This window comes from Protopterus annectens, chromosome 15.part0 (genome assembly GCF_019279795.1).
Source record: "Protopterus annectens isolate FY-2018-M chromosome 15.part0, PAN1.0, whole genome shotgun sequence".
Taxonomy (NCBI): Eukaryota; Metazoa; Chordata; order Ceratodontiformes; family Protopteridae; genus Protopterus; species Protopterus annectens.
Genome location: NC_056749.1, coordinates 25,953,932 through 25,975,010, shown reverse-complemented (window position 1 = coordinate 25,975,010; position 21,079 = coordinate 25,953,932). Strand labels below are relative to the sequence as shown.

The 21,079-nt window shown below is 40.1% G+C and overlaps 1 protein-coding gene across 1 annotated transcript in view; it reads right to left on the bottom strand.

Moving 5' to 3' along the window:
- LOC122790032 (myosin-10-like) overlaps window positions 1-21,079 on the bottom strand; it is a 1,094,188-nt gene that overhangs the window by 1,014,764 nt on the left and 58,345 nt on the right. The window lies entirely within an intron of this gene.

The following is a 21,079-nucleotide window of genomic DNA, read 5'->3' as shown; positions in this document are numbered from 1 at the left end:
CAAAATCCCATTCCTCACTATCCACAAATCCTGCAAAATAAATTCCAGTATCCTGCTTTGAATGAGCAGTTTGACAAAATAGCCCTCCTAACTAAACATTTGATGTAATGAACATACCATCAAGCAGATAGAACCTATCATGAGGTACAGCTTCAGCACCACACATACTACACTATGGTACACTACAGGGTATAGTCTCAGGGCCAGACTCACTACACCACTAGTATATCATGGCTACAATCTCAGCACCACACTTATTACACTACTATTATGTCATAGGGTACAGCTTCAGCACCATGTTTGTTACACTACTATTATGTCCTGGGGTGCAGCTTTAGCACCACACATACTACACTATGGTACATTACAGGGTATAACCTCAGGGCCAGACTCACTACACTGCTAGTATGTCAGGGGTACAGACTCAGCACCACACTTACTACACTACTATTATGTCATGGGGTACAGCTTCAGCACCAGACATGCTACATTACTATTATGTCCTGGGGTACAGCTTTAGCACCACACATACTACACTATGGTACATTACAGGGTATAACCTCAGGGTCAAACTCACTACACCACTAGTATGTCAGGGGTACAGACTCACCACCACACTTACTACACTACTATTATGTCATGGGGTACAGCTTCAGCACCAGACTTACTACATTACTATTATGTCCTGGGGTACAGCTTTAGCACCACACATACTACACTATGGTACATTACAGGGTATAAGCTCAGGGCCAGACTCACTACACTGCTAGTATGTCATGGGTACAGTCTCAGCATCACACTTACTACACTACTATTATGTCATGGGGTACAGCTTCAGCACTACACTTGCTACACTACTAGTGTGTCATGGAGTACAGCTTCAGCACTAGACTTATTACACTACTATTATATCATGGGTTACAGCTTCAGCACCAAGCTTGCTACACTACTAGTGTGTCATAGGGTACAGCTTCAGCACCACACTTGCTACACTACTATTATGTCATAAATTACAGCTTCCGTATTACACAGGAAGCATAGCCAGCAACTTGCTGTGGATATCACACATGGACTGCTTATGACACAATACCAGTACCATCATGAATACATTATCAACATAACCAGTCCCTAATGAAACAGAGAATCTTACTTAGTTGGGGTGTAAATACATTGTAAAAAAATCCAAGTTCCACTAAAATGTGCACCAAAAGTGCTGCAAAGCAAAATATCACATAGCAATTGAAGTGGTTTTGTAGGGTCAGTATGAAGTCTTCATCCCCCATACCCTGCGATCTTTAAATATAAATGTTAAACACATTCTGAGTAAAAAGAATACGGATTTATATAAACAAACATGTGTTACTGTCCGTTACGTCCCTCTTTGTGACAATACGGATTTATATAAACAAACATGTGTTACTGTCCGTTACGTCCCTCTTTGTGACAATACGGATTTATATAAACAAACAAGTGTTACTGTCCGTTACGTCCCTCTTTGTGACAATACGGATTTATATAAACAAACAAGTGTTACCGTCCGTCTTTGAGACAATACGGATTTATATAAACAAACATGTGTTACTGTCCGTTACGTCCCTCTTTGTGACAATACAGATTTATATAAACAAACAAGTGTTACTGTCTGTCTTTGAGACAACATGGATTTATATAAACAAACATGTGTTACTGTCCATTACGTCCCTCTTTGTAACAATACGGATTTATATAAACAAACATGTGTTACTGTCCGTTACGTCCCCCTTTGTGATAATACGGATTTATATAAACAAACAAGTGTTACTGTCCATTACGTCCTTCTTTGTGAGAATATGGATTTATATAAACAAACATATGTTACTGTCCATTACGTCCCTCTTTGTGACAATACAGATTTATATAAACAAACATGTGTTACTGTCCGTTACGTCCCTCTTTGTGACAATACGGATTTATATAAACAAACATGTGTTACTGTCCATTACGTCCCTCTTTGTGACAATACGGATTTATATAAACAAACATGTGTTACTGTCCGTTACGTCCCTCTTTGTGACAATACGGATTTATATAAACAAACAAGTGTTACTGTCCGTTACGTCCCTCTTTGTGACAATACGGATTTATATAAACAAACAAGTGTTACCGTCCGTCTTTGAGACAATACGGATTTATATAAACAAACAAGTGTTACTGTCCGTTACGTCCCTCTTTGTGACAATACGGATTTATATAAACAAACATGTGTTACTGTCCGTTATGTCCCTCTTTGTGACAATACGGATTTCTATAAACAAACATGTGTTACTGTCCGTTACATCCCTCTTTTTGACAATACAGATTTATATAAACAAACATGTGTTACTGTCCGTTACGTCTCTCTTTGTGACAATACGGATTTCTATAAACAAACATGTGTTACTGTCCATTACGTCCGTCTTTGTGACAATGCAGATTTATATAAACAAACATGTGTTACTGTCCGTTACGTCCCTCTTTGTGACAATACAGCTGTACTGGAAGATATCCTACAATGGATACTTACAACATTTCCACAGGAAAAAATATTACTAGGTGATGTAAACTCTAACTACCCTACAACTAGCATGAACATATATGGTTTCACAGAAATAAGTTGTCCCACATGTTATAGCAAGACATCAGATTCTCTATTGACAAATAATTGAAGACAAAAAACAGTGCCACAATAACTTTGAAAATAATACTAAACACAACCCTAAAGTATTTTGGACATCCATTGAAGAAATCTTACATCCTGGCCAAAAATTCACCTCAAACCCCTCTCCTGATAACTCACCACTCGAAAAGTACAGTTGTGTACACTTACCACAAATGTAGATGTTTAAGTATATTCACTGTTGCAGTCAGCACCTGTGGGTTATCCCTGCTGTGGTAGCCCTCGGCCGACCCGAATACCAGTCAATGTTTTTCTGCATCAGCTGCCGTCACCTGTAGTCTGACTTCAGGTCGTCAGTGCTATAAAGCAATCCAGCCGACATCATTACATCAGGTTTTCTTGCCCTAACTCATCAGAAGCACAAGGAAATAAGGTAAAGTGGACCTAGTTGCTAAAAGCCACTGTGAGAAGCTTATGACCCCTAAGAAAGACGATATAAGGGGGAAGGAGGGAGGGAAACCAGGACTGCAACAGTGAATACACTCAAACATCTACATTTATGGTAAGTGTACACAACTGTACTATGTTCTTCATGTTTCACTTTTGTAGTCATCACCTGTGGGAGGATTCCCAAAGTTGAGGAGAGGGGTAGAAGGATAGGTTAGAGCCATAGGCATCGGTCAGTAAGCCCTGCAGATCTGCAGAGGCAAACCCAGCCCTAAACTTAGAAAAAAAGAGGTAGGTTTTAATGCTTTGCAAAGGTATGGACAGAGGTCCAGGTGGCAGCTTCCAAAATGTCCCTGGTGGGGTCTCCTCTGAGGAAGGCTGTGGAAGTGGAGGCTGCCCTAGTGGAATGGGTACGAATACACTTGGGGGGGGTTCGCATGTAGCCTGTAGCAGACATGGATACAGTGTGATATCCATTTGGAAATGGTTTGCTTGGAAATGTGTTTCCCCTCTGCTCCTGGGACAAAGCTGACAAGCAGCTGGTCTGTTTTTCCTAAAGGGTTTAGTACAGTCCAGATAGTATCTGAGTTGTCTGTGCATGTCTAGTGAGTGCAGAATTCTTTCCCACTTGTTTTGAGGGTTGGGAAAGAAGGTGGGTAGGTGTATGGTCTGGTTGAGGGTCACATCAGATACTACCTTGGGCATAAAGGAGGGGTTATTCCTCATGGAGACCCTGTCTGTCTGGAAAATGATGAAGGGCTCAACAGTCATGAGTGCCTGAAGTTCTGACACCCTTCTGGATGAGGTGATAGCTAGTAGGAAGGCAGTCTTCCAGGAGAGGAATTTCAATTCTCTTGAAGCAGCAGGTTTGAAAGCAGGCAAGGTTATTTTTTTTTAAACATAATTCAGGTCCCAGGCTGGCGTGGGAGGCCTTCTGGGAGGTCTGATATTAGAGGCATCTCTGAGGAATTGTTTAATAAAAGGATGACAGAAGAGGGGTAGGTCTGAATCGTAATGGGCTGAAATTGCTGAGGCATGGATTTTAATAGAAGAGAAGGAGAGGCCACTATTGAGCAACTCAGCTAGGTAATCCAAGATAAGAGGGATGGAAGGATGTGAGGTACTGGCCCCTCTGGACTGGCTCCAGGAGCAGAATCTTTTCCATTTCCCTGCGTATGATTTTCTGGTGCTGGGCCTTCAAGCCTCTGTGATAATGTCTAGGACCTGTTTGCTTAACAGAGGCCCCTTGTTAGCTTTTAAGGTATAAGCCATGCTGAAAGACTGCAAGTCTGGGTGCAGTACCCCCCCCCACCTGGATCATGAGGTCCGAGATCAGGGGAAGCTGCTTGAGGTGCTGTAAGGTCAGGCGGTGCAGTAAGGGGTACCAATGCTGTCAGGGTCAATCTGGAGCAATGAGGATGGCCTTTGGTCTCTCCTCCCTTATTTTGATCAGTACCTTGGGAATAATAGATAGAGGAGGAAACGTGTATACAAAGAGGGAGTTCCAGGGGAAGCTCAAGGCATCCACCTTCCATGCTAGGAGGTGATACTCCCTGGTGCAGAATCTTTGCAGCTGGTGGTTGAGGTGCGAAGCAAAGAGATCCACCTCCAGAGTCCCTCACTCCTGAGTGATTTGCAGAAAAATTTTCCTGCAGATCTGCCATTCATGGGAGTCCAGTAAGCTTCTACTTAGGTTGTCTGCCAGGGTGTTGTTGACCCCTGGAAGGTATTGGGCAATTAGGTGTAGACCCATGGAGGCGGCTGTCAACCAGATGTTCAAGGCTAGCCTGCACAGAGGGTAAGACTGGATCACCCCTGTTTGTTGATATACCACATTACTGTGGTGTCTGTTTTTATAAGGAGAACCCTGGCCTGAGATGGGGTTTGAAGGATGTCAGGGCCTTTTGTACTGCCATCATTTCTTTCTGATTGATGTGTAAGGAAAGGTGCTGGGCAACCCAAAGACCATGGGTGCACCTGCCTGCTAGGTGAGTGCCCCAAGCAATGTCTGAAGCGCTGGGCAACCCAAAGACCATGGGTGCACCTGCCTGCTAGGTGAGTGCCCCAAGCAATGTCTGAAGCGCTGGTGGTGATTGTCTGGCCAGTAGAGTGGAGGATGAAGGGAAGACCCTTGTTCTGGGCACAGGCCCCTGGCCACCAGAGAAACTCGGCCCTTATACATGGGATCAGAGGGAGAGAGGACTCTAGAGACTGAGAGTGCAGACACCAAAGGTTCTTTAGATACCACTGAAGTTTTCTCTTGAAGCCAGAGGAATTAGAAGGATGTAAGATGCCATGTACCCCAGGGCTTGCAGGAACTTACTCACAGTGAGGTGACTTCTGGAAGCCAGCTGGGTAAAGTAGAGAGGCAGGAAAATCTGCTTTTCTGGGGATAGGAAGGCCATTTGGGATGCTATGTCTAGCAGTGCTCCCAAGAAAATGATCTTCCAGGAGGGTGTTTGCTTTGATTTCTTCTTGTTGATGGTGAACCCTAGGGAAGTTAGGAGGCATTTGACAAAGGGAAGGTTCTGGAGCATCTTTTCTTTGCACTCTGCCTGAATGAGGCAGTTGTCCAGGTAAGGGTAAATCTGTATATTTCTCTGTCTGCAAAATGCTATGGCTGGGGCTAAGCATTTGGTGAATACTCTGGGTGCAATAGATAAGCCAAAGGGCAGCACAGAGAACTGAAAGTGTTGTGATCCTGCTCTGAAGTGCAGGAATTTCCTGCAGGATACCCTTATGGGGATGTGGAGGTAGGCATCTTTTAGATCTAGGGTCACTAGCCAGGCATTTCTTTGTCAGCATAGGCAGCAGCTGCTGCAAAGTTAGCATTTTGTATTTGGGGACCACCAGGGAGGTGTTCAGAATGGATACATCCAGGATGGGGCGCCAAGTTCCCACTTTTCTGGGAACAAGGAATAGTCTGGAATAAAAGCCTTTGCCTGTTTGATCTGAGGGGACAGGTTCTACTGCCCCCTGGGATATGAGAGTTTGGACCTGTTTCAATGCCTCTGCCCATTGATTTGGAGGTAAGCCTGCATACCCTCTTAGAACTGGGAGTTCGCTGAAAGAGAATTTGTATCCCTGAAAAATTATCTTTAAGACCCATTGGTCCTTTGTTACAGAAAGCCAACTTTCTTTGAAGAGGGAGAGCATTCCTCTTAGCTTTTGGTGAGTGAAGGGAGGGCAGAGGGGGGAGGGGGAGTCATTAGGAGTTTTTGCCATAGAAAGGTGGCTTAGAATTCCCTGACTTTGGGGCGGAAGTGGTCCACTGTTTGCTTCTCTGCTGTCCCTGGGATAGGGGCCTGGATGGTCTGTCCCTGCAGGGCTTACCCTGGCCCTATCTGCTAGGTGCAAGGAAGGACCAGTGCTTACAGGGAAAGTGCCTGCTGAACTTGGGAGGTTGAACCTGAAAGAAATATTTTACTGTTTGCATAGATTTTGCTTTGTCTTCCATCTGTTAAGCACCTCCTCTGCTTTTACTCTAAACAAGTAGTCCTTATCCAGGGATGCATCAATTAGTTTAGACTTGACATGATCAGGGAGTGGTTGTTCCTACAACCATGCATGTCTCCTAATGACAGATCCTGACACTGCTGCCCTGCTAGAGGCTTCTAGGGCGTCATATCCACATTATAATGAGTGTTTGGCCACTTGACAAGTAGAGTGCAGTAAATCTGTTAACTCTTTTGAATTGGCGCAGTCAGGAAAGGTAGAAATCTTTTGCTTTAATAGTTCCAAAGTGTGTTGTTGATATTTTAATATATGGAACTGACAGCTGAGTGCTCTGATAGCTAAGGTTGCAGAGGTGTATACTTTTTACCCCATCTGTCCAGAGCTCTGGAGTCCTTGTCAGAAGGAAGAGAATTCTTGGCAGAACTAATCTTAGCTCCTTTAGGTCCCTGCGTAATGACCCCTGGGTCTGCAGCAGGCAGGATTTATCTACAGGTATTTGTGACAATCCGGTACTCTGTGGTACCTGTCAGGTTTACTGGGAGCAGGTGGGAGGGCATCAGAGGCTAAGCTGGATTCATGGAAAACATCATCCACACCACTTCTAAAATAGGGGAGATGGCCAGGAGTCTGTGCTGGGGCAGGTCCAGAAACTCTGTAAGTCTTTTCTTAGACTGGGGAAGCCCTGAGATTCCCATTGGAAATTTTCCCTGAGGGTGTGAAGGGTTTCCCCAAAGGAAAGGTCCACTGGAGGGGAGGCAGAAGGGATGGATTCCTCTGCATCTGAATCCTCATAAGCAGTCAGAGATGGCTGTTCCTCTTCAAAATCTGAATAGTCAGATTCCTCGGAATCCTGTTCTGTCATAATTTCTGGAGAAGGGTGCCTTTTCCTTTTAGAAGTTGTGGCCTGACTACCCCTGATAAGGGAGATGAGATCCTCTGTCATTTTAAGCATTTGTGCTTGGGGTGGTGGAGAAGGATCAAGATGGGAGCTAGAAGCAGATTTTCTAGGAGTGGCCTGGCTTCTAGGCCTGAGAGAATCAGTCGGTCTGAGAGAAATGGTAGTCAGATGAGAAGACGTTTTTTTGTCTAGATTCGGTAGTGCAAAAGGCCTCCTCGGAAACTGTTGCCTGCATCACGGCACTGGACCGAACTGAGGCAGAAACAGCCAAAGGCTCAGAAGACAAAGAAGATTTCTGTGGCATATCGGACTCCGAAAGGGTCTCAGTAGACACCTGTGTAGATATCAAATTGGGCATCAGGGACTATGAAAGCGCCTCACTGAATTCCTGAGAACTGACAACCTGCTTAGTGATAGAGTCGTCAGGAGGCTTAGCCTTGTGTAGTCTGTCTCTATCTTTATCTGTACATTTTTTCAGAATGTCCATGGATTGTTGGCTGATGGATGCCATATCAGACTGCGAAGATGGAACACGAAAACAACTGTCTACAATAAGAGCTCTACAGTGAATGGTTCTCGCATTAAAGAGGGCATAGAACTGGAAACAAGGGACATCATAGTCTGGGCTTAAACAAGTGATGCAGTAAGAATGGAAGTCTCTGTGTGGGATCTGCTTTCCACAGGCAAAACAATTGTTAACTTTTTCGGACATCAGTTAGTGCAAGAAAAAAGGGTCCCCAACGAGGTACTTGACTTTAGAGGTTTTCAGCAGAAATTCAAACTCTGGTAGCGACCGACCGGCACTCATGCAAACTGCTTCTGCTACAGGCTCCATGGCAAAAAAGACTGATGTAATGACATTGGCTGCCTTGCTTTATAGCATTGAAGACCTGATGTCAGACTACAGGCGACTGTAGCCACAGCAGAAAAACATTTATTCTGGTATTCGGGCCGGCCAAGGGCTACCACAGCAGGGATAACCCACAGGTGATGACTGAAACAGTGAAGCACAAAGAACATCTGCAAAACAGTTCAACTCTTATTTTACAGATAGTATAGCATTTCTAAAGTACCTTTTTGTACGTAGATCCACAGGTATGCATCCGCAGCTCTCAACATATGGGTTGTCCCTGCCTCAGGCAGCCTCGGTCGGCCCTCGATTCAAGTCTGGGTCCTGCCTCGCTGATGTCGCGACTTCAATTCACGGCGTCATAGCTCTGGGGTATAAAGGCATCAGGGCGAAATAGCTTTTCCCTGTTTCTTGGCCCCAGATGCCAGGTGCCCCTCCTATAAGAAGTCTAAATTTGATAATTGCTGTAAATTCCAAACAGTAGTCAAACAATACATCTACATTTGCGGTACAAACTGTACTATGTCCTTCATCCTCTGCATGCCAGTCATAACATATGGGTAGAATACCATAGCCAAACTGAGGAGGAGGCACTAAGATAGATGGTGTAAGCTAAGATCCCTTGTAAGACTGCAGCTGCAAAGCCTGCTCGGGACTGGATGGGAAAGGAAGATTGTAATGTCGGCAATGTATGCTGCAACGCTCCAAGTAGCAAGCTTCTTCTAAGCTTGGTAGCCCCTCAGAGAAAAGTTGTAGTGGGTATTGTGCTGTAGTGGGAGGAGGTGGCCTTTTTCAGGAGTTGTCTTTCCATGAATGAAAGAGTAACAGAATCGAATGCAATTTCCTATCCATTTTGAAATTGTCTGTTGGAAATTGCTTTTTCTTTACTCCCTGTTTGCATATGCTCGGAGAAGCCGGTCAGTTTTCTCTGCTGTCTTAGATTCTGTCCAGATAGTAGCGCAGTTGTCTATGTACATCTAAGTGTGTAGTAGTTTTTCTTTCTGTGGGTTAGGTAGGGAAGACATCATAGGTAAAAAGCTTGGTTTTCAAGGATACCCTGGATACCACCTTGGCATGAAGTAGGATTTGGTTCTCGAGACATTCTATCCTGGTGAAACACAAATGAGAATCTCTTCCATTTGGCTACATGCTTCAGTAGGATACCAATGCTGTGGCCCTTGGCCAGTCTGCTATCAGAATTACCCCCTTTGGTTTTCTTTCCTGATCTTCAGTAGACTTTTGTACATCAATGGGAGTCCTGGGTGGTATTCCTTATTTCAAATTTTTCAGTTGGTGGTTGAGTGGAGGAACAGGTCTATTTTTTGGCATTCTATTTCTTATTTCTTGTTATGGTTTTGAAGATATTGGATGCAGCATCCTTTTCAGGCATGGAATGATTGGTATCATGGTTTCTAGACTGTGTCTGTGTTGAGACCATACATTCCTTAGAAATTTTTTATTATTTTGTCTTGTGCTTGTAGTAGGCAGTCGTCCAGGTATGTAGATTTGAATTTCCTGAAGCCTGCAATGTGCAATTACTGAAGAGCCAAGTCATGCTGTCTGTCCTGGCCCCTGCGTTGCAGTTGCAGCTGTCCTCTCTGGTGGTGGTTGTCAGGGTGCTGTAGTTTGGGAGGTGGTGTCTGCCCAGGACGACCTCTTGACCTGGGCGTCTATTTTGACCTCTGTGCTCTGCCTCCTTCTGAAAGGACCAATTTTACTGGGTGATTTCTGCCTTTCTCCTGCAGGTTTCTCTGCAGAAAATCCTTGACTTTTTGCAACTTATTTTCTTTTTCTTCCCATTTCTTTAGTACCTCTGCACAGATTTCACAAATCCAGTTTTGTTTCTCCATAGGCATCGCCCAATTAGAGCTTACATGAAACTTAAAGATCATAGAATAGCTCAGGCATCATAAAGCAATCACTGCTCCATAAATAGCAATTCAAATGAAGCCCAGCATCATAGCTTAAGAAAGAATCAGAATACTGAATAAAGGCAAACAGTCTCCATAAACTAAAATCTAATTACTTGTTACAAAGAGCAAATTAAATAAACAATTCAAAAAAATAAAAATTAAACAGTCATGTAACATTATAATTAAAACTTCAGTACTTAAAATTACTTATAACATTATTTAAATATGTATATTTTATTGCTTGAACATAATTTTAGTTTATGTATATTTTAAGGATGACAGGATGACCTTAAGATCTGATCCCAGGAGATTGCGTTGATCTTAATTTAATTCACAATATTTAATTTCCTCAATGAGATAGTTTTTAAAATCCCCACCTCTCATAAAAACTTTAAAGACTTCATGATAGGAAAATAACGTTTTTTGGATGATGATTATTTGGTCGACATTTTATACAAAGCATTAGTGTTGTCACATTTTTTAATTTTATACAGACATTTTTAATATCCGAATTTTGTAACTGTCTGGTTGTCAATTGGTGCAATGTAAGCGTTGCAGCGTATGAGACATGCATGCAGATTCTATTGCAACGATCTCATCATCCAGATTAAATTAAGATCATTAACAATTCCTGTCTCAACGAAATATCGCGAATCTAAATTTTCTAAAAATAAAAATTTTTTAACAATGCAAATTTACTTAATTTTAACAACTTATTTTTAATAATATTGAAATTCTTTCTAAATTTTGTTTGTTTGTTTTGTTGAATTGTTGTGTTGAACATGTGTTTATATTGTAATTAGATTTTAGTATTCTAATTATACTTTTACTTTATTCTGTATGAAGTCTTGGTTGACTAAGTTTTGTTACAACTTTTGTATACGCTTTTTTCTTTTTATCCTTCTTTTGCTGCCTTATCCTGTTTTGTTCTTTTTGCTTTTGCTTTATTTACTTATATATTTATTTAAAAAATGAATTACTGACTGGTTGGAGAATTGTACTGAAATTAACTCTGGACTTACGGTCTAAAGGGAGAGGGAGGAGGAAATTTTTTTTTAGTCTCTCACAAAAAAAAATTCCCGGTGTCATATCATGTGAAATTGACAGTGCCCTGGCAGAAAGAGTAGCAGATGTATAACCTTTTACCCCATCTCTAATGCTCTTGATTCCTTTTCAGAGGGTAGGGGTTTTTGGCAGAGGCAGGCAGCACCACCTTTGGGGCCCTGAGAAATGGTTTTGGCCTTGAACAAGTGGAAATGAGAACCCTGGACCCTGTGGCATTGGCCAGGGTTGAGGGGGCCAGGGGGCTGAACAGGCATCATTGTATGCATCATCTCCAATCGATAGTACAGGAGGTTACAGGAGGCTATGTTGTGCCTATGGTGTAAGTAAAAAGCCTTTTCCTTTTCTAGAATCAGAAAAAAAATGACTCTGCCATTGGAAATGTTTCCTCATTGAATGTAGAGTTTCCCAAATTAAAAATTCTTTGGGGAGGAAGAAGGAATGGCATCCGAATCAGGATATGAGAGATAAGGAGAGTATGGGCCTCTCTGATCAGGGAATACATCGAGAGGGGGAGAGAGAAAGAGGTTCAGGGGAGGGAGGGTTGCCAGGTAGGAGGGGGGTGTGAGGGAGGGTCTGGTGAGGGTTGGGATCTCCTCAGCTGGAATAAGGTCTCAGCAGCGCTGGAGAAGAGCAGGCTGAGAGGGTGAGAAAGAGAGGTGGAGTGAGCTTGGTAAGGCCTTGAAAAGGCCTTGGGCTGTTTTAGCCCTGGGAAGAAGCAAGCGTGGATGGGTAGAAGCAGGGGGTCTAGCTGCCCCATCGCAGGAGTAGAAATGTCCAACGGAATGGTGTCGACAATTCTAGTGTGCCTGCTTCTTGGTAGAATTTCTGTAGCGCCTCTGTTGCCTCCTGAGTCCTCAAGTCATTTTGAGAGAGCCTGCATACAGAGGAAGAACTTAGGACTTGGTTTCAGCCAAACTGACACTCGCTGGTAGGCCTAACCATGGTTTCAGCGAAACTGGAACCTCTTTGAGGTATTTGTTTTACCACAGTTTAAACAATTATTACTTTTTTCTGACAGCTGAAATCGACCGGACGTGGCACTTCATAACAGCTTCTGCTTCGGCCGGGCGGGGCGGTAAGAAAAATCGGAGGAAATGGCGTCGGGTTGATGCCTTTATACCCCAGGAGTTTTTAGACTTTGGGAAGTCACGACATCAGCGAGGGCCGACCCAGACTTAGAATCGGCCAATCCGAGGCTGCCTGAGGCAGGACAACCCATATGTTATGACTGCAGATGCATCCTTGAAGGACATCCAAGGATTCCTCAACAACTTATCCCAATCCTGCCCAACAACCACATATAACCACAACAACTTTCACCTTCAAATCTGTGCCCACACCCTATATAACTACTCTTAAACTTAAACCATGCTCTTCCTTCAGCTGATGACCTTCCAAGTGACTACCTAAAAATAGCAGCTAACAGCATTGCCTATCCTGTCTGAATCCTTACAAATAGGTCAATCCAGAAATCCCACATTCCCTCTCTCTGGAAAAAGTCACACATTATCCCTCTGCACAAAAGAAGAAATTCAACAAACGTTAATAACTTTAGACCTACAGCAATCTTATCTCTCCTCACAAAAATACTTGCAAAATTTATTCAAAAACAATTGCTAGACTATGTCCTACAGGAAGAACTCCTACCCCCTACACAACATGGCTTCCATCCTTCCCATAGTACTAGCACTGCCCTTCTAACATATACAGATACTGTTAATAAAGCTAGAAATTATGGCAAGCTAGTATTTTCCTTATTTCTAGACTTGTCTAAAGCCTTCAACACAGTTTGATACAGCAAACTTCTTTTTTAAATGTCCTCACTAGGTCTCTGTCACCCACCCTTCTGGGGTTCAAAAGTTACCTGCCCAACAGGTATCAGTCAGTAAAATGACACTCCATATGCTCTCCTTACCTCCCAGTCACCACCGGTGTACCACAAAGCTCTCTCTTTGGTCCCCTCCTCTTTAACATTTTCACCAGCACCCTCTACACTTCCACACAACAGGCCGCCCTAATACAATACACAGATGATTCCACTCTCATTTGCACATCTGACAACATGGTACACCTCCAAAAAATTACCCAGGAAGTTTTAGCAGCCACTGAAACATGGTTTCGTAACTCACAACTCATGCTCAACCCCAAAAAGACCAAACTACTACTTTTATCCCTAAATCCCTCTTTCATGAAAACAACAAAACTTAGTCCTCTCTCTTGATAATACAACCATTGAAGTTACTTCTCATAGCAAACTATTTGGGGTGATAGTGGATGAAAATCTTATTTTCGACCTGCATAAACAACATTGCATAAGAAAAACTCATCAAAAACTAGTTATGCTTTACAGATCCAAAAGAATTCTTACTGACATAACAAAAGCTACACTTGCTACAACATATCTCCTTCCAACTCTTCTTTATGGTGCTCCCATCCTTAGTAACCTCCAGGCATCACAAAAATTAAAACTTGAGCAATGCTGTAACAAAGTTACTTAATTTGCAGCACATACCCCTTATATAACCCACCACTGTACAACACTGAAAAGCCTAAATTGGTTAAAACTAACACATCAGCTAACATACAGAACTTTTTACCACGTATAAAATTATCCTGCATCCATCTGCATGTCCAGCACTAGAAAACATTCAAACATCTATATTCCCAGTCAGTCGTTGTGATCCAGTGACCAAGACCTCCTGTCCATAAACCTAGCAAATATGCTGGGTATTGTCTATACTCAAAGAAGGTTGTTAAGCCCTGGAACTCCTTACCTGCATCCATCTGTTCTATAGCCTCGCTCTCATTTTTCAAACCACCCTGAAAGACTTCCTAGCTAAAATCTGGCTCTGTTCATGCTCAAAACCAGGATAACCTATATCCCTAAATGTGAACAAGTACCTTTTTATTCCTTATACATCCTTAATCTCCCTTCTTCACTTACTTCCTTACTGCTATTTAATGCTTTTCTCTTATTTTCTCTCTAAATATACCACAAACCTGTTTTTCCTTCACTTCATATTGCAATTCCTGTTTGTATTACACTAACTTCTTCTGAATTTCTCTACAAACTGTCTAAAATTTCTCTAAATATTATATACCTTGTATCAATTCTTAACCAATGATTTGATAATATGTCTAACTTGTTGTAATTATTTACACTGCATATAGGTTCATAGGTTCATAGGTTGGTACTGGGCTATCTGCCCGAAGGCATATATTAGCCCAGCCACATTGTGCAGTATTCACCGCCCCTTTAGTAGTTCCCTAGACCCTTGTACTAGCAACTAGTACCCTTGGCCCCTACCTAGTAGTGCTGTTGGTGTGATCCTCGGTGTGAACTTTCTGTTACCCATCCACTCATCAAGGTTCCACTTGAAGAGTGATAGTGAGGGGCTCTGTTTTATGTAGATCGGGATCCTGTTCCATAGTAAGGGAAGTCTCTGTGAAGGGAATCTATCCCTCCAGCATGTTCTATTCATTGTTGTGTTGAGGTTTATATTCCTAGAGCGTGTAGCTCGAGTAGATTTGGTTTTGCTAAGATGGAGCATGTTCAACAATTCTGGGTTGGACATGGCACTGTACGTTAGACAGAGATCGCCTCTGAGAAAGCGGTATGCAACAGAGAACAGTCTTAACTTTTTCAATCGTGCTGCATAGGGCAACTGTTTGAGGCCAGTAATCCTCTTGGTTAGGTACCTCTGTGGTCTCTCCAGCTGCTGGAGATGTCTAGCCAGGTACATTCCAATTGGTGCATTGTACTCAATAATGGGTCTGATGAGGGAAGAGTAGAGGGGCACCATTACATCCTTAGATCTTGATGCGAACCCTTTCATGATCAGATGGATCACATAGAAGGATTTTCTAACCATTTTGGCAACATGGTTATCAAAGGAAAGCTGACTATCTACTATATGTTTTTGTTTTATTTTTGAAGATTGTAAAATTATTGCTCTTAGAATGTTTTGTAATAATTTGAAGTTTTTGTCCCCAGGCCGCCACTAAAAATGGATTTCTACCAAGTCAGACTTTCCTGGTAATCAAATGTCAATAAATAAATATTCAAAGCAAGATATTCCAGGTTGATTATCACTGCTACTGTTTTGTCTCACCCTTTACCCATTAAGTTGTTTATTTACCAGATTAGGCCACAGTTACAATTTAACTCTCAGAAATCTATCTAGTTTAAAGATTTTGCATCTACTTTCTGTGGATTACTTAAAACTGTATATTTCATCAGATTAGGATTTGAAAGCCCATTTGCAAATAGTTAAAGCTTTCTCAGATGATTTAAGAATGACATTTGGAATAGATAAATGCACAAAATCAACATTTAAAAAAGGAAAACTGTAGCACCAAAAAAAATCAACCTGAGACAGGAATCTGATACAAAACAATTTCAGCAGGTATACATATTTGGAAAAGATGAAGGGTCAGCTCAGTGAAGAATACTTAAAAAGACTAAAATTAATATTGAAAACTGCAATGACATTTAGGAATAAAGTTCACACTACAAATCAATTTGCCTTTCCTGTTCTAACTTACAGCTTTGGTGTGATTGACTGGCCCCCAAAAAGTATTGAATCAGTTTGGCACAAAACCAAGAAAAATGCTTCATTCCTATCAAATGATATATAATATCCCTAGATTACATGTCTGTCACTTGTTCTGAAAGAAGTATGGGTCTATTCAAAATTGGCAACATGCACTGATCTGCAATTGTGGGACTGCATAGATGTCTGCTGACCTCATCAGATAAGAGCCTAATGAAAGTTTTAAAGCATAAGGACAAGTCTTAGACATCAACTTTGTTTAGTTTAGCAGAAGCATTTCAGAATAAAGTGTGAAAGGAAATCAAACCAAAGTAGGCAAACATCAGAGAGCAACTGAAACTGACAAAAAAACGAAACAGAAAATATAAGGAAAAGGTTCAAAAAAAGGAAAGAAAATTGGAAAGTTCATAAATGTAGTGACAAGTATAGAGATCTTCTTAACCTTGTGTTGACCAAGATCTGATGCAGAAATGATTAAAGAGAGATGAATTGAAACCAACAGATGAAAGGCTAATATTGGAGGCCCAGGACAGTGGAAAACATACACACTGGTCTGTTGAAAAAGTGGGAGAAACAGACAAATGCAAGTTATTTAAAACAGAACTGGAAACAGTCGCACATTTCATTGCTGGGAGTGATACACTGAAATGCACAATCAAGTGATAAGACTCTGCATTGAGGATTGTGCAAACGTTACAATACAGAAGTGGCTGAGACACAATGGAAACATCAACCAGAAGGCATTATAGAGAATGATGAAGTTTATATCACATGGGATGACCCATTACCAACAGTTCAAAGAACAGATTTAGGAAATCAGATGTAGAAGTCCATGAAAAAAAGACAAAAGTAGTGTTGATCATTGAAATTGTTACACCCTGTGATTACAGCATCTTACAAACAGAGAGACACAAAGTCATACAATTCTTGGATTTGCAAGCAGAAACAACAGTAATGCGGAAGAAAGATAGCCAGGCAGGTTCAATAGTAATAGGAGCAACAGGAATAAGGAAAAAAAATTACAATTTTACTTACGTATGTTACCGATACATGTAACTCCTTACGAATTACAGATCATACATCAATGTGTCACCGATACATGTAATTCCTTACAAGTTACAGATCATACTTACATATGTCACTGATACGTTATTCTTTACGAGTTACAGATCGTACTTACATATGCTACCAATTCATGTAACTCTCTATGAATTAGAGATCGTACACACGTGTTATCGATACGTGTAACTCCTTACGAGTTACAGATCGTACTTACATATGTCACTAATACATGTAATTCTTTACGAGTTACAAATCATACTTACATATGCTACCAATTCATGTAACTCCTTACGAATTACATTTCAGACATACGTGTAATTGATACATGTAACTCCTTACGAGTTACAGATCGTACTTACATCTGTGACTGATACATGTAACTACTTACAAGTTACAGATCGTACTTACATATGCTACTAATTCATGTAACTCCTTACAAATTACACATCGTACATAAATGTGTCATCGATACATGTAACTCCTTACGAGTTACAGATCGTGCTTACATATGTCACTGATACATGTAATTCTTTACAAGTTACAAATCATACTTACATATGCTACCAATTCATGTAACTCCTTACGAATTACAGATCATGCATACATGTGTCATCGATACATATAACTCCTTATGAGTTACAGATCGTACTTACATATGTCACTGATACATGTAATTCCTTACGAGTTACAGATCGTACTTACCTATGCTACCAATTCATGTAACTCCTTACGAATTACACATCGTACATAAATGTGTCACCGATACATGTAACTCCTTACGAGTTACAGATCGTACTTACATATGTCACTGATACATGTAATTCCTTACGAGTTACAAATCATACTTACATATGCTACCAATTCATGTAACTCCTTACGAATTACAGATCGTACATACGTGTAATCGATACATGTAACTCCTTACGAGTTACAGATCGTACTTACATATGTCACTAATACATGTAATTCCTTACGAGTTACAGATCGTACTTACATATGCTACCAATTTATGTAACTCCTTATGAACTACAGATCATGCATACATGTGTCATCGATACATATAACTGCTTACGAGTTACAGGTCGTGAATACATATGTCACTGATACATGTAATTCCTTACAAGTTACAGATCGTACTTACATATGCTACCAATTCATGTAACTCCCTATGAATTACAGATCATACATACATGTGTCATCGATACATGTAACTCCTTATGAGTTACAGATCATACTTACATATGTCACTGATACATGTAATTCCTTACAAGTTACAGATCGTACTTACATATGCTACCAATTCATGTAACTCCTTACGAGTTACAGATCGTGCATACATGTGTCATCGATACATGTAACTCCTTACAAGTTACAGATCGTACTTACTTATGTCACTGATACATGTAACTCCTTACGAATTATACATCGTACATACATGTGTCATCCATACATGTAACTCCTTAAGAGTTACAGATCATACTTACATATGTCACTGATACATGTAATTCCTTACAAGTTACAGATCATACTTACATATGCTAACAATTCATGTAACTCCTTACGAGTTACAGATCATACTTACATATGTCACTGATACATGTAATTCCTTACAAGTTACAGATCGTACTTACATATGCTACCAATTCATGTAACTCCTTACGCGTTACAGATCATTTGCTCTGTCAGCAAACTTCATCAGACAACGTAAATACTCAGTGTGGGTATATATACCTTCCACTCTAAATTAATTAGCATTCACAACCAATAAGTTTTTTTAGTTAAAATACCATCCACTAAAAGTTGAAAACATTCATAAATATAGTAAACACTCTAAAAATATATTAAATATAACAGGAAAACTAACTATACAAGTGTTAGCATTCACTTTACTGCTCCTTGTATTTGCTAATGAAGATATATACAGTCTATATTAAAGTACAATTGTACTTAATATAAACTAAAGTGTAGGGCTAATTGTAACACTAAGATGGTAGTTTATTTAGCTCAATGCCAGGGATGCTTGGCATTTTACATCGGTAAGACGGAGAGGAGACTCCGTGACCATATGTATGAGCACCTATACGCCATCAATAAGAACAAACAAGATAATGCCCTTGCTAAACACATAGCAGAATTTCCTGGACACCACTTTAGATTTCTAGTTATTGATCAGCCAGTATTTGACGAAAGAGGTAGCCCTGTACCACTACAATTGGAAGAATTGGAGTTATTCTGACAGATCAGACTTAATGCTTATAGTCCACCAGGCATTAATGAAACTTGTAGCCTGAGCAGTGTGTTAAAACTTAAAAGTCTTATGAGATGACCTCACGATGATCGAGTAGTATTGTGAAAAAGAATATTTTAATTGTTTATTGAATCTGTATTTAAGTTACAATTGTACTTTAATATAGACTGTATATAACTTCATTAGCAAATACAAGGAGCAGTAAAGTGAATGCTAACACTTGTATAGTTAGTTTTCCTGTTCACTTACATTAAAATTTATTATAGTACAAGTTTACATACACTTATTAATCTGCAGTATACTCATTTTAATATATTTTTAGAGTGTTTACTATATTTATGAATGTTTTCAACTTTTAGTGGATGGTATTTTAACTAAAAAAAACTTATTGGTTGTGAATGTTAATTAACTAATTAGCTAAATAATTTAGAGTGGAAGGTATATATACCCACACTGAGTATTTACGTTGTCTGATGAAGTTTGCTGACAGAGCAAACGAAAAGCGCTTTACCATATTAAACTTTTTGGATTTTACTGGCGTGCCACTAGTCTTGCTTTCACCCGCTTTATTTGTATTTTTAGTTTGGTTTGTTTAATAACTTTTTGAGTTACAGATCATACTTACATATGTCACTGATACATGTAATTCCTTACAAGTTACAGATCATACTTACATATGCTACCAATTCATGTAACTCCTTATTTAATTACAGAGATCGTGCATACATGTGTCATCGATACATATAACTCCTTACAAGTTACAGGTCGTGAATACATATGTCACTGATACATGTAATTCCTTACAAGTTACAGATCATACTTACATATGCTACCAATTCATGTAACTCCTTACGAATTACAGAGATCGTGCATACATGTGTCATCGATACATATAACTCCTTACGAGTTACAGGTCGTGAATACATATGTCACTGATACATGTAATTCCTTACAAGTTACAGATCGTACTTACATATGCTAACAATTCATGTAACTCCTTACGAATTATACATCGTACATACATGTGTCATCGATACATGTAACTCCTTACGAGTTACAGATCGTACTTACATATGTCACTGATACATGTAATTCCTTACAAGTTACAGATCGTACTTACATATGCTAACAATTCATGTAACTCCTTATGAGTTACAGATTGTACTTACATGTGTCATCGATACATGTAACTCCTTAAGAGTTACAGATCCTACTTACATATGTCACTGATACATGTAATTCCTTACAAGTTACAGATCGTACTTACATATGCTACCAATTCATGTAACTCCTTACGAATTATACATCGTACATACATGTGTCATCGATACATGTAACTCCTTACAAGTTACAGATCGTACATACATATGTCACTGATACATGTAATTCCTTATGGGTTACAGATCGTACTTACATATTCTACCAATTCATGTAACTCCTTACGAGTTACAGATCGTACATACATATGTCACTGATACATGTAATTCCTTACAAGTTACAGATCATACTTACATATTCTAACAATTCATGTAACTCCTTACGAGTTACAGATCGTACTTACATATGTGACTGATACATGTAATTCCTTACAAGTTACAGATCGTACTTACATATGCTACCAATTCATGTAACTCCTTACGAATTATACATCTTACATACATGTGTCATCGATACATGTAACTCCTTACAAGTTACAGATCGTACATACATATGTCACTGATACATGTAATTCCTTATGGGTTACAGATCGTACTTACATATTCTACCAATTTATGTAACTCCTTACGAGTTACAGATCGTACATACATATGTCACTGATACATGTAATTCCTTACAAGTTACAGATCATACTTACATATTCTACCAATTCATGTAACTCCTTACGAGTTACAGATCGTACATACATATGTCACTGATACATGTAATTCCTTACAAGTTACAGATCGTACTTA